Source organism: Palaemon carinicauda, chromosome 43, assembly GCF_036898095.1.
Source record: "Palaemon carinicauda isolate YSFRI2023 chromosome 43, ASM3689809v2, whole genome shotgun sequence".
Classification (NCBI taxonomy): Eukaryota; Metazoa; Arthropoda; class Malacostraca; order Decapoda; family Palaemonidae; genus Palaemon; species Palaemon carinicauda.
Window position 1 is genome coordinate 24,680,411 of NC_090767.1, and position 16,099 is coordinate 24,696,509.

General features: G+C 39.3%; 2 long non-coding RNA genes across 2 annotated transcripts in view; both read right to left on the bottom strand.

Annotated features, from left to right (window-relative positions):
• The window catches only part of LOC137633935 (uncharacterized), a 478,141-nt gene that overhangs the window by 98,455 nt on the left and 363,587 nt on the right, over positions 1–16,099 (bottom strand). The gene's annotated exons all lie outside the window — the stretch shown is intronic.
• On the bottom strand, positions 6,703–13,218 carry LOC137633392 (uncharacterized). Its single transcript, XR_011042191.1, has 3 exons — positions 12,747–13,218; positions 9,773–10,039; positions 6,703–6,992 (listed from the first exon to the last, which is right to left on the bottom strand). It is a non-coding gene; the product is annotated as an uncharacterized lncRNA (long non-coding RNA).

The window sequence follows — 16,099 nt, forward strand, 5'->3', positions numbered from 1 at the left end:
TTAGCTTCCTGGGTTCATGTCTCACCGCAGCCAAGGCGAACACGAACTCCCTACAAGCCCTTCTGGCTTTAATGAAGCTATAGATGTCTTTGGTCATGGTAGCCAAATGGGTTTTGGCCACAACCATAAACATCTCCGAGTTCTGGGGATCGTTTGCCATCGTCTCCAAGGTAGTCTGGAGGGACAATAGATGCAGCAAGTCTTTCTTCTGTCTCTTGTTCCCTACGCAAGAGAAATTCAGACAACTTTGGAAGATCCTCACCGAACTGACGTCCAGCAATATCTGCTTCCAGATTCCCGACTGAAAAGGTAAGATGGACGTCCTTCCAGTCATTCTGGTCCACAGGCAAAGTCAGGGATAAGGGCCTATACTCATCTAGCGTAGGACATGGTTTCCCTGCCTCAATAGCTTTTAAGGCTGCCTTATACCCTTTCTCCATAAAGGGGAAGGCTCTGGTTGGTGAGGCCACAAAGGAGGGGTGCTTCTTACTCAAAGCTGATGTTTTTGAGTTTATGAAGCCCCTCTCTTTCATAGAGCTAGCCAATAAAGCCTGTGCTTTGGTGTGGTCAAACACTATGACCTCTTTTGGCTCCGTTTCCTCCTTTGAGGCTGATTCCTTCTTCAAACGGACATACCAGTCCGGGTATGATTCTGAGCCAGGCCAGAATTCCACGTCTTCAATGGGCACTGAGCCCAGCTTCTCCGAGATGACAATCTTCCCGGTCGTCATCGGCATATGCTCTGCATACCGCCACGGGTTCACATCTGAACATAAAGGAAGGTCCTTTACATTCACCTTCTTCTGAGGCCCGCGTGATGCTGCGAGTCTACGCATCTCCAGCTTCATCGCAGCTTCTTTCTCGTCCCTCTTCTTCTGCATTTGCTGGATCATTTCCATAATGGAAGACAGAGTCTTTCCCAAATCAGCTGGAAGAGCAGACGATGTTGAGGGAACTGGTTCTGGGGCAGGAACTGACAAGACTGACACTTCATCGATCTCTTCCTCCTCGGTCTTGGGAGCCAGAGTCGACTCCTCCTCATGGCCTTCTGCAAGAAGGTCCTTTTCTGTGTCCTCTGACACTTCTGACATCGTATCATCCAGTTGGATGTCCTTCAATGCGTCCGAGACATCAGACTCTACTGGAATCTGGATGCAGGGGATCTCTGAGAGAGGTTAGGGGATGACTGCATCTGTAGATGCCCTGGGAAAAAGATAGGCCCGCATCTTCTCACCTGGAAGGTAAGACCCCGTGGTGTTTTTCTGAAAACCCCGGACCCATTTACGCAGCTTTTCCCTTACTGCATCCCTTGACTCCGCCGACTTAGGGGTGTCAAATGCCTCAGTAATCAGGTTTGAACAAATTTCACATACCTGAGGGTCCCAATACTTGAGATCTCCCTTGGTGACTGTGCAGCGTGCGTGCTTCCTGCACAGCTCGTGTCTGCTGAAGTTCTTACTCCGGACATTACAAAACATACTGCCGCACTTGGGCTGGTCCTCCTGTCAAGAGAGGAGATTTCAATGAGTATTCAGTGAAAAATCTCACAAAATTAAGTATACAGTTTATTATTTTTGTATATAGCTTAGGATAGATAAGCTAGAAATAGAAAAAAGGAAAGACACATACATATGTCTCCTGTTCAGCCAATTGGTGTGACCTCGCACAATATTAAAACTATGGTTAATTCTATTCTAGAAAAACCTTTGGAATTTTCCTATCCTATCAGGATATATAAGTGTAATTCAACACTAGATTCCAGATGTTTTAATGTCGGGGGTTCCAAATAATTTAAAGAAAGAACTCACTTTCTTTATACTGTACGGTCTCACAATAGGCTGTACATGAGACAGAGTTTATGTTGGAAAAAATTTTGGGCTACCGCCGGCTAGTACCTGAATACAATGCCATGGTTTACTACCTTTGGGATTAATGGGTGGCGGATCGCTGGATCCTGAGTGCCGGCCGGCAATAGGTAATATGCCGGCAGTTGACTGCACCCCGGCTGCCAGCCACTATTCATAGTAGCCGGTAGCATAGTTGGTGTGCAGTCGGCTGCCGGCCGGCCGTGGGCTGATAGCATTCTATGCCAGCCGGCTAATATTTATCAACCCAGTGGTCTGTAGCCCACCCGGCTGCCGGCCGCTAAGCCGGCAGACTAGGACCCAGTGGTACTAGGCAATAGCAAAAGAGAAAGCATGGATTTAAGGACTGTGAGAGGGCACTGCCTTACTACTTTCTATCCACAATGAGGGATCAAATGGAAGGGGAGAATGTAACATTCAAGCTTCCATCCATCCATAATATTGCCGGGCTTTACCAGCAGACGTATGGAAGGCAGACCAAGGAAGGTCTGAAGAACACTCAACAGAGAAGAGGCTTCTGCCGGCCGGCACATATGAAGTCCGAGCCAGTTCCACAACCTACCAGCTCTCAGGTCGATTGTAGGACGGTGGCCAAGGGTTTGTGATGGCTAGGCCATCACTAAAGGACAGAGTGGGAGGGATGAGGGTTCTATAAGGTGTGGAAGGAACTGGCCCTAAAGCCTGTCCTACCTCACCTAACAAAACTCCGTTCCAGTATAGGGCTATCCTAAGTGGCTAAGGAATTAATTCCTAGCCTAGGGTAGTCTAATACAGTAAAGAGGTTGGCAGCATCTTCTCTGCCTCCTCCAAACAACAAGGAACGGGGTTTTTAGTGCTGTTTTCCTCTAAGTAGTGGAAGAATTCTATTCATCAACTTAGGGTTAACGGCAACGGACTATTCTGCTAAGCCACAGGGAGAAGGGATCATATCGTACAGAAACTTTCAGGTGTGGCCTAGGGAGGTCTAGCCTCCTATGCCAGTAGCCTAACCTAGCAAAGGAATTCTATTCACCTTGCTAGACGGCTACTGAGAACAGACAAGAACTCTGAGGTTCTGACCAAATCCAAAACCAGACTCTTCGGTTACAGGACAAGGACAGAAACACCCTAGCCTAGTTTTACCCGAATACTATTCGAGGCAAACTGACTAGGGTTAAGCCTAGGTTAACCCAGAGGGAAAAGGGATTGTTCTTAGACCTTCAGAAGAGAAAAAGAACAATTGGGGATGTGTACGAAAGTATACTAAAGCCCCTAAGCTAGTAGCCTAGGCGCAGTGAGAATCGATTACCTAAATCACCGAAACTCTCTCGTATACTATCTTTGGAAGAGGAGAATTATTCAGTAAATATCTAACATGTATAAATTAATGCCTAAGGCTTCAATAAAATTATCACACTAGGAAAGTCAGTTATATCATGCATGAAAGTACTAATAGCCAGACGCCTAGGCTAAGAAGCCTAGCGTAAGCAAGGATCGGTTACCTAAATCGCCGAAACTGATTAATACTATCTGCATAATATAAAGAATTCCCAGCAGGAAGGCTAAATAGCTAAATTTATTAAAGCTAATAAACCGGGGAAGTCATTCTGGCTAACTAAATGACTCGTGCATAGCGAACGACAGCGCCCATGGCACCTCCGGTAAGGTAACAGCTCTTGTTTTCGTTAATTCAACCTTGATTCAAATAAAAAACGGGCAAGAGCTTACATTTATACAAAGTAAAGATACTACTCAACTTTCCAGGGACAGAAGAGGCTGGTGAAAGCATCATAATTACGAATAACTCCAAAAATAGCGAGAGAGCACAGGGGAAATCACCGAACAACCGCTACAAGATAAGGAATGGCGCCGATGATGACATCATATACAGACTCAAACAAGGAAGAGAGGTACCTTAATAACCGCTCCCCTTCGTTTTCTTGCCACTTTCCCTCTCGAAGCGTAAACGCTATTCAGGGTGAAGATAGCTATGTGGCGTGTCAAGAATACGTCCTGTGATATTATGCGATATCCCTATAAGGATAAGTTAGGGATATTCGCTCCAGGAGTTAGAATTCTGGATACCTTAAGGTAAAATTCTCTGGGAATATCACTGTAGTCAAATATACCCTAGGAAGCTACTTTAAGGAACTTCCATCACGATGACATGGCCTGAGCCCAAAAAGCCAGATTGGCTGGGCCGTCCACCCTTCCTAATGGGTGAATCACCAGTTAAATAGCGTGGTTTGTATTCCAGTTACGGAACAAATGACAAATTCATAGATGATTTGTATTTTTCCTAACTATACAAACCTTAGCTATTTAACCAAACTTGCCCGCCAGCCCTATCCCCCTTGAAGTCCTACCTCCAAGCAAAGTGAGCTCAAGCACAGGTGCGTGAGGGGGAGCGGTAGCAAGCTACCCTCACTACCCCCCTCTAACTAGCGGTGGGATAGTAAACCCTCGTTAAAAATTAATGGCTCGTCTTTTCAACTACGCCGAAAGTAATACCCCTATTAAATAGCAAAGGTCTGTATAGTTAGGAAAAATATAAATTATATATGAATTTGCCATTTTTTGTATTTGATGCCTTTTAATCCAAAAATAAAATGATTTTTTTCCCTTTACAGTATGTGTTTTTGTAACCATTTTTTATTTCTTGCAGTGCCTAGACTACACCCTCGAACCAAAGATGGTCTGCGGCTATTCCAAGTGGTTACTGGTATAAGATATATAGGCAACGTGTTTGCCTTTTAAGAATGCTGGTGTTTACAAATACCTGTAAGTATTTCAGCATTGTCTATTGAAGTTAGCTAAAGAAGTATTTTTGTCAATACAGTGTTAGATTGTAGCAGCAGCTGAATGAGGAGGATTTCTTTAAGTGTGGTACCTGAAGAGAATAACTTTAATGCTAAAGTTAATGAAATGATCAAGAAAAGCATAATTTAAATATGCTATTCATCAAATTTGATTATTAGGTAGTTTTTATCATTTGATTTCTTCTTAGGTCATTCAAATTGAGTGTACTTTTAACATCTTTATTTTGAAACAGAATCAAATTTGGCATAACCACTTAGAAATATTATGAGAACCCTTGTGCCTAAGGATAATCATGAAAATTCACAAGCTGAAAACATAATAATCTGCAGTGATGTCAAAATGGAAAGATTCACAGAAACTTTAAATTGGATGCCTCATTTAGTTCAAAACTTTGTGAAAAATCTTTAGCTTCATCTGTTTTTGGTTTTGGGTTAAAGGTCTCAATTTACTGACACTAGTAAATAGATAAGCCATTTGCTTGATAGATAAATAGATGAATATATAAACAGAACCATATACAAAAAAAAAAAATGTATGCGTGTATTATGTATGTATGTATTGTAACTACATTTTTGTACAATGAAAATACTTTCCAGACCATTGGCAATTATAACGACAGAATTATTTACTGAACAACGTTTGATATATCACTAACCTTAAGTTCTGTACACTCAGTAAAGAAGATGAACTAAATACTAAAGTTCTTAAGCATAATAAGAGGTTAAAACATTCCAATGACTCTTTTACTTAGTCCAGGCAGCGAAGATAGGATGTGTTTTAAGCAGAATTTACTTGCTTGTTAGGTTATACCGTTATAATAAATTGGTAAACTTATCTTTGAATTCAATACATCATACATTAATATATATATTACATTTCACAATAATTATTCTCTTGCATTAACAATCACATTTCACAACATAAATTAACCTAAACAGAGGAATGAGAAAAACATTGTGATTTTTGGTAATGAAAATAGGAATAATGGACTAACCAAGAGAAAGATCTCTAAATTGGGGAAAATCTATCTTTAATTGATAAATTGATAGGAAACAGATTTTCTCCCTAGAAGACTGACATGTTCCAGGAGATAGAAGTCTTCATTTGGATCGTGAGGAGGAATAGTTTTCAATTTCAGTGCAATAGAAACAAATGTCTGTATTTTGCCTCTTGTCATTTCCAGCATTTATCTTTTTATTATTTAAAAGTATAAAAACATTACAAAATATATATGTAAAATATATCTATAGATAGTCAATCTATTCAGCTATATAATAAACAAATCTTAAATCCAACACTAAAATTTTTTGTGCTAAGAAAAGCAGTTATATATACACAATTGTTCTTCATTGGGTACCAAGTTTTTCTTTAAACCATGGCACAGTAAAATTTTAATCTTTGGCCATTTTTTCTTTTTTTTTCATCAACTCACCACCGTTTTGGAATATAATTTGGGCGGTGACTTAGTAAGGAATAATAGTTTGTAGATTTTTTTAATTAATGCATTAATATTTGTATTACATTTACATAATTTGCAGGTATTTTCATTGCCTGACCCCGAGGATGGCACAGGCCGAATGAACTTATAAGCCAAACTAATCAAATCAGTAAAAATAAAAGAACCTCGGAAAAAAAATGCATGGGAATCAATTTTACTTTGATAAAGGCAAGAAAGTTTGATTTGCTTCATTCCTTTTCCTTATCAGTCTTCTACGGAACAGTAGTATACGAATAAGATCCTCACATAATTCAACCTCTGCTTCGTGTGGACTTCCTTGTAATTAGACTATTCAATTTGAAGAACTAAGCTTGTGTGAAACTGGGTTATGTAGACTTTTAACTAAAATAAAAAATTTGAATATTACCTCTCAAGATGAAAGGCATTGACACACTACAGCTAGCTAAGGTAAAGCATAAAACATGAAAAGGGCATAACACTTACAACTTGTTATTAATTATCATGCATGGTTGACACGAATTTCACACTTTCGGAACTTCTTAGTGTCAGGATTGAACATATAATTAGGTAACTCTGGTAATTTATAATTAGTCAATTTCTAATTAGCCCTACAAATTATTGCTGAAAAGAAAATAAAGAAAAATTGATGTTATATATTTAAAAAAAAAAGACTGTAGAATATATGACCTGAAATAATGACATAGATATAAATGCACAGCATAAAATTGATAGCATCGCTATCATGACTGAAAAAAATATTGTTTTATGACACTACTCCTTACTCAGTACTGTCTCAGTTAAGCCTTTTGATTACCTGCCACGCTTTTTCAACATCGTGTGATTCCGTAAATCGAAAACAAACTGCAAACCTGAATGAAGAAGTATAATTAGATATTTTTACATTTCAGTCCCATTGGTTATCACTTTTCAACTTTGCGTTTAAGAATCACACGCAAAGCTTCAGAAGAAGATGCTGTCAATATGGTGCACTATAATCTATAGTCCATTTCTTTTAGTGAGTCATACTTGCACCGACTCGCAACGGTGCCCTTTTAGCTCGGAAAAGTTTCCTGGTCGCTGATTGGTTAGAATTATCTTGTCCAACCCATCAGCGATCAGGAAACTTTTCCGAGCTAAAAGGGCACCGCTGCAAGTCGGTGCAAATCTGCCTCGCTAAAAGAAATGGACTATAATTTAAACACTGTAAGACCGATTATTATTAGAAAGAATCCAATACTGGTAGAAGCGACCTGCACTATAAAGAAATGTGATGTCTTCAACCATGAAATATAAACATTGACTTCATACTGATGTTTCTGTTCTTTTAATACCCGACTACTGGTTCACCTTGATGTTGGTTTAAAATCCCCTTTATTTCCTAATTTATCCTATCAGTAACCAGGAACTTGAAGTTTAGATGTTACATGGAAGTGATAGACTATAATTCCCTCCAAACTATAACTGCAATTTCTTTTCCAAGTTAACTTATGGGGATCAACTTACAATAATTTTTAATATTCACAATTTTAGTTTGGTACAATTCTGATACGATCAGCAATAGTTCAGGAAGGTTTATCTAACCAGTAATACCATATATTTCTATACAATGTTAATATGAACAACAGATTGGCCACTTCTTCCCCCATAAGTCACTTTACAAACATGATGGATACGGATTTTTCAGAAAACATTGCATGGCTCTTCTTAGGCTAAACATGAACCAGTAGATTGATTTATTTTACTGTTTGATATTTGCTTCAACATTTTCTAATTATGAGTTACACCTCAAGATTGTAGTGAAGTCTTTGGAAGAGCAAATACAGAATATATATTGTGTTTCTGTTTCCTAACTCATTTCTAATTGTTTCTGAAGGTCATGTTGTAACTGGCGAGAGACCTTACATAACCTGCTACCAAGGATATTGGAAGGACACCTGACTAGATCACAGTGTAGCTCTTCCTAAAAGCATAGGGACTTGGGCAGTGTTACTCGATTTGATCTTCCTGAGAAGGAAAATGCCTCATGACATAGGTTTTGTAAGACTCGATCAAACCTCCAAGGTGGTCATGAGGTATGTAGACTTCACACAATATTTACACGTTAGTTTTTGGGTATTGAAGTTCTAAAGTCTTGAAATTGAATAGCTAACTGGTCTTTAATATCTATTTATTTCAATATGTTGCTTGTGATTATGGGTTGATAGTAGTAAAGGCCCAAAAGACGGTGCTCACCTGTTTTGACTAGAATATTCACTCATGCATAAGAACCTGATAAGGGCTAACTGAAAGTGGAAGGGATTTATTCAAATGACAGAATAGTGCTTATGGCACACTGCATTCAATACAAAAATAGACAAGAGTTTCTTCTCTTATTCTTGTAACTTTTATTATGGTTTTTTCTTTCGATTTTTCTTTCAAGTGATTGTCTCGTCATTAGCAACAAGAGAAGCTTAGAAACGGAGGTTAAGAAACTAGTAGAGTTAGAATTTATCACACAGTTTCACCCACACAATAAACTTATTATAAAGAGTGACTTTATCTGTGTCAGATGACCATGGTCATGGTTTGTCATTGAAATTTAAGAACAGTAATGAAAAATTTGCAAGAGATTTAGTTTGAAAGACACCGTCTTTCTTTGAAAATGCTTCAAGTGAATAGTGAACTCATTTTGGATAAGTTTTCATTGCTTTTACATTATTCAATTTTCTTTAAAGTAAATTCCCTTGTTCAAGATAGAGTAGTTTGCATACAGGGCTTTGGTTGCTATGGGCAACATGGCTGATGAAATATAGGCCTCTGCACTGATTGACAAGATTAATTGTATAGTTGCTAAAATGAGTCTTAATATAGCTTACTAAATAGAACTGTATATGTTCATCTATATCTGTATTTTCTGCTCTGAAATATTTCACATACATTATATAAAATCTAGAGGACTTTATCATAGCTGAGATCAGGATAGTTAAAAAAGAAAAAAAGAATGGAACAGACAACAAAGAAAACAAGCCAACCGGAGAGAGAATCTGGGACAAATTGGGGAAAAAAATTTGGTACCAAAACTGCTGCAAATATGACCTGAGCTTACAGCAGACATTACAAAGCTAATAAGAACAGAGAAATGAAGAATGAACCACTGGTAGTAGCATCAAGTATCCTGCCTGTAAGAGAAAAGCAGATGAAGAAAGTCCAGTAGATAGATTCTGGTATTGTCTAGTAGTAGATTGTGAGCCAATATAGACAAGAGTAAATAGTTCCAGGTTTGTATACGTTAGGAAAAATACAAATGACTTCCAAATTGGCAATGTTTTGAAATGCCTCTGGAGACTTTCTTTTGTAGGATTTGGCCAAATTTGGCCTACTTTAAAAGGGGTTCCTCAGCCCTGGGGTAGGGAAAGTGATTTGCCTCCACAATGAGCGGTGATTGTTTCATGTCTGGTGAAGTGTACCTTACAAGATTAGTAATAACAGGGTTGGTGCAAGATGTGCTCAGGTAATAAAATTCCACTATCAACTAAACTATTTAAGGATTAAAACTTAAAATTTCTATCTTATATCGTGAAATATTAAAAGGACACAAATTACAAAAACAGTACAATGAAGGACCTCTTGGGATATTCAATAAACTTTGTTAGCCAGAATTCTATCTAACCTCTTTTTCTTCTCTTTCTTTTCTTTATCATCTGCCTTCGATTCCTCCTTCTTAGTATCTTCTTTCTCCTCACTGGCAGTCTCCTCCTTCTCTGTTATTGTTTCCAGGACTTTTTTGTCCTCTTTCTTTTCTTTTTTCTCCCATCTTTAGACCTTTCTTGATCTTTGCTGCTACGACTTGTTTTGAAGACGAAGACTGTTGGATTTTGACTTTGACCTTGACCGCTCGGAACGAGACTTTGATCTCGACTTTCGACGAGATGGGGATCTAAGAAAGAAACAATACAAAGAAATGGCATTGCAGTACAAGTAGTCATAATAACCAACTCTAATAATTCTAATTATTATTATCATTACTAGCCAAGCTACAACCCCAGTTGGAAAAGCAAGATGCTATAAGGCCAAGGGCTCCAATAGGGAAAAATAGCCCAGTGAGGAAAGGAAATAAGGAAATAAATAAATGATGAGAATAAGTTAACAATAAATCATTAATTTGACTTGCCCTTGGGTTAAAGCATCCTGCTTTTCCAACTAGGGTTGTAGTTTAGCTAATAATAATAATAATAATAATAACAATAATAATAATAATAACAATAATAATAACCATATCACCCATAAAACTATTTCTTTTTAATTTTTGTTTCAACTTCTAAAATCAACTTGGTTCTTATGTACATCTTATTGAAATACAAATTTAAAGCTCTATTTCCTTGATCGTTAAGAGACAGACGGCCACCAATAAAAATTTGTGCCTTTTAACCTTAACGTACCCAAGTTTCCATGAAACTTTGCACTCAAATTGGGGTACCTGAACCCAACTGGAGGGGAAAGGGAATCTTAGAGTAAGGCAACATTTGTGTAGGACAAATCTCCGTGTAATGAAATATTTCATACACTGTACAAAACGAGTAATGTATTCTACAAACACACTACAACCTTTGATAATGAACAACAGAAGCTCCTCAACTTACACGCCTAATTGCTTCTAAAAATCTGTTTAAATGTTTAATATAACGAACTGTGAGTCCAAAACAGGCATTACGGAATTAGTCTCAACCACATCACACCTTTGTCATAGAACACAGGAGAAACAGAAGGAATCAATTTTTTTTTTCAGGATTGGATTCATTTTTGCACTTGTCCTTGATATTAATCTGATCAATCAATTCATACTTTACAAATATCATAACCCTACAATATATCTGAAAAAAATATACGCTAGGCAATATAGTACAATAGGTTAGGCTAATAGCAGGCCAAGAGATGAAAAAGGATAAGGCACAGGCAAATAAATTAGTAATAAAGGAATATGAAATATCATAATCTCGCATTCATATTCCCCCGCTGTGATAGTCTACCTCCAGTACAACCTAGGCAGTATAGAAAACAAAGGAATGAAAGCCAGATCTGTTATAGCCCTAAAAAATTGGATAATTCTAACATTAACTCTACCAATCACTTCGTAGTCTCTAATTATCTATGCTATACTTTCTATGCGAGCGATTGTGACGTAGTTCCGGTAGGCCCTGCTGCTTCCTTCGATGCCTTAGATGACCGCGGAGGTAGCAGCAGCAGTAGGGGATTCAGCATTATGAAGCTTCATCTGTGGTGGATAATGTGGGAGGGTGGGCTGTGGCACCCTAGCAGTACCAATCGAACACAGTTGAGTCCCTTGTCAGGCTGGGAGGAACGTAGAGAGGAGAGGTCCCCTTTTTTGTTTTTTGTTTCATTTGTTGATGTCGGCTACCACCCACAATTGGGGGAAGTGTCTTGGTATATGTATGTATGTGATACTTTTCATCGTCCAAGTTCCGCAGCCTGCCAATGTTGCTCTACTCAACCAGACTCAGCTCAAAGGCTATGACAATTTAAATCTTCCAGCGCAAATAACCAATGAAAAATTAGAAGATCTACCATAATAAAACTGACATAAATCCTATCATACATCAAAATAAACCACAATAAAGTTGATAATTAAGGTAAAAAAATCAGAAAGTCAAGTTTGTCAAACTGAAACCAAAAACAAAATTATACTTACTAATACCGTATTGGTAATTTCCCAAGTAAAATGATGAATCCATGAACCTTGATTACCAGGTTTAGAATATCCAATTTATATCACAGCTTTGACTAATTCAAAAATGATAAATAGACTTTCTGTGAAGGGATCCAAGTTACTGTCCTAACAACTTCTGGGTCACAGAAAAAAACAAAACTACTTGCTATCTAATATTAAAGTTGGCAGCAACTGATGCAGAGTAATATTAAACTTAATCATATCATTGACAACCTTGTACCTGTAAAGGTTTGCTAGGTTCTTCCAAGGTGCAATATACAGTAGGCACAATATGATTTGGAGTGCTGTCTGCTTAGGATAAATGATCAAGGCATAGACTACTCATGCTAAGAAAGGCGATTATTAATACATTAGGTGATTTAAAAAATACATGGTTGCAAAGCTTCTTGTTTTTATGATATCTACTCTTGCATGAAATATTGTTCCTGTTTAGAGATACTGTAAAATCATCAAATATTAATCATAGAAGGTATCATATCTCAACAGGCAAAAAGAGTAATCCAATATCTACTACACCACAATGTATACTCCAACCAGTTATACAAAGGAAATATCTGTACGATACTATACTGTATTTATTCTAAAATTTACACACAAAAAGGAAACTTTACTTTCCTAGCTTATTGCGACTCCACAATAATGAGTTCGACACACAAAATAGGGACCCAAAAACACAAAAACCCAGCCTGTTTTGGTGATAGAGACAGTACAGCCTCTCACACTATGTCGCATGCACTGGTCTTGTACATCATCAGTAACATCATGCTTTAAAAGAGTACAATATTAGTGATGTAACCTACAGATGATAATCAACAAAATAATTAATGTCTTGTACTTTCACATCGATAGATGAAAAATGTTTCATATCAGAATGACTGGCTATTGGCAATTTACTCACCTCCAATGAGATTTTCTACGAGACTTCGAGTGTGACGACCTTCTCCTCCTCGAGCTGCGGCTTCTGGAACGACGATGCCTCTGGAAAAGTACATCGTGAACCATTTAATTCATCTTATTATTTGATACATTTGTTTATCATATTCAATCTGTGATTGAGGAAGAAAGGAAGAAAGAAGAATAAAACTGAATAACTGAAATTGGCTCCAATGATTCACCTTATGGCTTAAAACTTCCTAATCAACACATCAAATGAGAAAGTCGGTACGGAAGTTCCGCAAATTACAAACATTCAGATACAAACACAAATATCACTGAAATCGTAAATCTCAGATACAGAAATACTATAATAAAACAATGCTGTATCATTTAATTCAGTAAGAAAAATGATATTTTAATTATAAAATAAATTTTTGAATATACTTACCCGGTGAATATATAATAGCTGAGCCTCCGGCGGCTCGACAGAAAAACACACAAAAACTCGCGAGCGATCGCTATGAAGGTTGCGGGTGTGCCCACTAGCGCCAACTATCGGCCAGATACCGCATATACATGTAAACAGACCCAATTTTTCTCATCCCGCTGGGTCTCTATCGGGGAGGAAGGGGGGGCCTTTAATTTATATATTCACCGGGTAAGTATATTCAAAAATTTATTTTATAATTAAAATATCATTTTTAAATATTTAACTTAGCCGGTGAATATATAATAGCTGATTCACACCCATGGTGTTGGGTAGAGACCAGAGTTAATTAAGTTTACAGCATATATGCTTAAAGTTTTTGACAGTTATATCATAACAAAACCCAAATATATAAAGGTACCTGGTAAGGAAGTTGACTTAGACGATTACTCTGCCTTATTAGTCTGTCTTCCTCACGAAGCCCAGCGATCCTCTTAGGATGCTGAAAGACTCCCAGGAGCTGAAGTATTAAGGGCTGCAACCCATACAACAGGACCTCATCAAACCCCTAATCTGGGCGCTCTCAAGAAATGACATTTGACCACCTGCCAAATCAAAAAAGGCTGCGAAAGGCTTCTTAGCCTTCCGTACAACCCAATTAAAAAAACATTTCAAGAGCAGATTAAAAGGATATTGGAATTAAGGGAATGTAGTGGTAGAACCCTTACCCACTACTGCATTCGCTGTAACGAATGGACCCAGTGTGTAGCAGTCCTCGTAAAGAGTCTGGACATCTTTTAAGTAAAATGACGCGAATACCGATTTGCTTCTTCAAACGGTCGCGTCCATAATACTTTGCAGAGATTTATTTTGCTTAAAGGCCACGGAAGTTGCTATAGCTCTTATTTCGTGCGTCTTAACCTTAAGCAAGCATCGGTCTTTTTCATTCAAGTGAGAATGAGCCTCTCGTATTAAAAGTCTGATAAAATATGACAAAGCATTCTTTGACATAGGCAATGATGGTTTCTTAACTGAGCACCATAATGCCTCAGATCCACCTCGTAAGGACTTAGTACGAGCTAAGTAGAACTTAAGAGTTCTAACTGGACACAGCACTCTTTCAAGTTCGTTGCTTACGATCTCTGACAGGCAAGGTATATCAAAAGACTTAGGCCAAGGACGAGAAGGCAGTTCATTTTTGGCCAGGAAACCAAGTTGAAGTGAACATGTGGCTTTTTCTGTAGAAAAGCCGATGTTCTTACTGAAGGCATGAATTTCACTGACCCTTTTAGCCGAAGCCAAGCACACTAGGAAAAGCGTCTTGAGGGTGAGATCCTTCAGGGAGGCTGAATGTAATGGCTCAAACCTGTCTGACATGAGGAACCTTAGGACCACGTCCAAGTTCCATCCAGGAGTTGCCAAACGACGTTCCTTAGAGGTCTCGAAAGACTTAAGGAGATCTTGGAGATCTTAATTGTTGGAAAGATCTAAGCCTCTATGACGAAAGACCGAAGCCAACATGCTCCTGTAGCCCTAAATCGTGGGAGCTGAGAGGGAGCGAACATTTCTCAGATGTGAAAGAAAATCTCCGATTGGGCTACAGAGGTCCTGGAAGAGGACATAGATGCTGGCTTGCACCAATCTCGAAAGACTTCCCACTTCGACTGGTATACTCTGAAGGTAGAAGCTCTCCTAGCTCTCGCAATCGCACTGGTTGCCTCCTTCGAAAAGCCTCGAGCTCTTGAGAGTCTCTCGATAGTCTGAAGGCAGTCAGACGAAGCGCGGGGAGGCTTTGATGAACATTCTTTACGTGGGGCTGACGTAAGAGATCTACCCTTAGAGGAAGACTTCTTGGAATGTCTACCAGCCATTGAAGTACCTCGGTGAACCACTCTCTCGCGGGCCAGACGGTAGCAACCAACGTCAACCCTGTCCCTTCGTGAGAGGCGAACTTCTGCAGTACCTTGTTGACTATCTTGAATGGTGGGAATGCATATAAGTCCAGAAGAGACCAATCCAGTAGAAACGCGTCTATGTGGATTGCTTCTGTATCTAGGACTGGAGAGCAATAGATTGGTAACCTTTTGGTCAACGAGGAGGCAAAGAGGTCTATGGTGGGTTGACCCCAAGTAGCCCAAAGACTCTTGCCCACGTCCTTGTGAAGGGTCCATTCCGTGGGAATCACCTGACCCCTCCGACTGAGACAGTCTGCCAAGACGTTCAAGTCCCCCTGGATGAATCTCGTCAACAGGGACATGCCTCGATTTCTTGACCATATGAGAAGGTCCCTTGCGATCCCGAGCAGCGTGAAGGAGTGTGTGCCTCCTTGCTTGGAGATGTACGCCAAAGCTGTGGTGTTGTCTGAGTTGACCTCTACCACTTAGTTTCGAAGAAAGCTTTCGAATTTCATCAAGGCCAAGTGGACTGCTAATAGCTCCTTGCCGTTGATGTGCATGCTCTTCTGACTTGAGGTCCACAGACCCGAGCATTCCCGACCGTCCAGGGTCGCACCCCAACCCAAATCCGACGCATCTGAGAACAACACGTGGTTTGGGTTCTTGACTGCTAGGGATAGTCCCTCTCTCAGACTGATATTGCTGTCCCACCATTTCAGGCATGCCTTTACTGGTTCGGAGACTGGGAATGATACCGTCTCTAACGTCTTGTCCTAGTTCCAGTGAGAGGCTAGATGGAACTGGAGAGGCAGAAGGTGTAGTCTCCCTAGCGAGACAAACTGCTCCAGGGATGAGAGAGTCCCTACGAGACTGTTCCAACTCCTGACTGAACAAACGTTCTCTTTTCAGCATTAGTTGGACATCGAGCAGGGCTTGTTCTATTCGGGTGGCAGAAGGAAAAGCCTGAGAAAACTGGACTGCGAATCTACATCCCCAAATATAGAATAATCTGGGATGGGATCAGTTGGGACTTTTAGGTTGACCAAAAGTCCC